Consider the following 1,868-nt stretch of genomic DNA (forward strand, 5'->3'; position numbering starts at 1 on the left):
CTCGAATGTTTATAGCAGCACAATTCATAATTGCAAGGCTGTGGAAACAGCTCAAGTGCCCATCAATCCAAGAATGGATTAATAAAATGTGGTATGTGTATACCATGGAGTACTATTCAGCTCTAAGAAGCAATGGCAATATAGCACATCTTATATTTTCCTGGTTAGAGCTGGAACCCGTACTATTAAGTGAAGTTTCCCAAGAATGGAAAAACAAGCACCACATATACTCACCAGCAAATTGGTATTAACTGAACAGCACCTAAGTGGTCACATAGGTACTGCAGTAATAGGGTATAGTGTTGGAGGCAAGGACCCTCAAAGACCCTCAACTCCCCTATGACTCGTCCTAAGCACGGGCTTCGCCCTGGAAAATTCCTAGGACAAAAACAGCACCCCACCCTCCAGCTATAGCTCCGAGAAGAATGCATTCCATGATGTGCTGACCACAGAATGCTCCAGGGTGTGCTAACTGCAATTGTTCCGACCACCTGCCAGGTTGAGGTTGGGTCATCAGTCACAAACAAACCTCAATACCGATAAGATACTGATTGGGGCTGATTAGCCCAAACCCAAGACTCACCGTCACCCCACTGCATTTTTTGTTTCTACTTCCTTGTTTCTGTATGCTTATAAAACCTACTAAGAATCTAAGTAAAGCAGACCTTGACAACCATTTGCTTGGTCTCGTTCCTTTCTCTCGCCCATCTCTTTCAGGCAAGGTCCCCCTTGACCCCCACGAGTAACAGAAGGTCCCGCGGGTCGGGACAGTATTGGGCAGGGGGGAGGAGGGCGGGTATATACATATATAATGAATGAGATGTGCACCATCTGGGGGATGGTCATGCTGGAGACTCAGATTTGTGGGGGGAGGGGGGAAAATGGGCCTTTATTGAAACCTTAAAGTCTGTATCCCCATAATATGCTGAAATAAAAAAAATATGTGAGTGTTATTCAGATTGATTCATATAGGTCCATGCGTGGCGCAATGCCAGGGTGGCACATTTCCCAAGTCTGGGCCTTGTATAGGCTCATCTTGCAGCTGCACCGGGTTCTACCCCTGGACCTCAAAGCCTAGGCGACCAGTATGTGAAGGATGAATTTAGGAGACATAATGCTGTTGGTTCTGAGGAGGCCCAGAGTTTCTTGCAGGAATGGGAGATGTATGGAGCAGTGTTATGGCAACAACCTAACGAAAACAGACAAAATTCAACTGAGAAAGCATGTTTTGGCATCTCCCTTCCAGAAGAAAAACTTAATGACTTTCGTGATGAACAGATTGGACAGTTGCAGGAGCTGATGCAAGAAGCTACTAAACCCAATAGGCAATTTAGTATTCCTGAGTCTACAAAACCAAAATTTTAGTCTATGCAATAAATAAAGCTTAACACAGCATGTAAAATTCAGAACCCCCCTTTTAAACTGTCATTGGTTTTTAAAATGATTTAAGTTTTGAGAATGCCTATGTTAACAAAATATTCATTTATTTTTGGATGTTATGAATGCAATATATGGATCAGGATTGCTGGTGACAGTTGAACTCTATGACATTATCAGAATAACAGTACTTGGGTAGAATTCGATTTTTGGACTAAACATGAAAGAATGGCTCTAAAATGGATAGACCTCCAGAATGTTGCTGAGATTTTTTTATATGTAAATTTTTAAAATGCTGTGCTTGTTCAAGCATTAGCCTCCTGGCTTTTCTTTAGCTTTATCAGGTTAGTATATCCTGATAATAATGATAGATGTAGAATTCCAACAAAGTAATTGTTAAAAAAAAGATTGATTCATATAAACCAGTTGTTAAAAATGTCTATGACAATTGAGAAAATTTGAACATTCTCTGCATATTGTAATAAATTGCA

The 1,868-nt window shown here is 41.1% G+C and overlaps 1 pseudogene; it reads left to right on the top strand.

Moving 5' to 3' along the window:
* The first annotated feature begins 988 nt into the window (after nt 1-988).
* LOC105864906 (succinate dehydrogenase assembly factor 3, mitochondrial pseudogene) lies at nt 989-1,372 on the top strand (annotated as a pseudogene).
* Nucleotides 1,373-1,868: the final 496 nt, after the last annotated feature.

Source organism: Microcebus murinus, chromosome 5 (assembly GCF_040939455.1).
Source record: "Microcebus murinus isolate Inina chromosome 5, M.murinus_Inina_mat1.0, whole genome shotgun sequence".
In the NCBI taxonomy this organism is placed as follows: Eukaryota; Metazoa; Chordata; class Mammalia; order Primates; family Cheirogaleidae; genus Microcebus; species Microcebus murinus.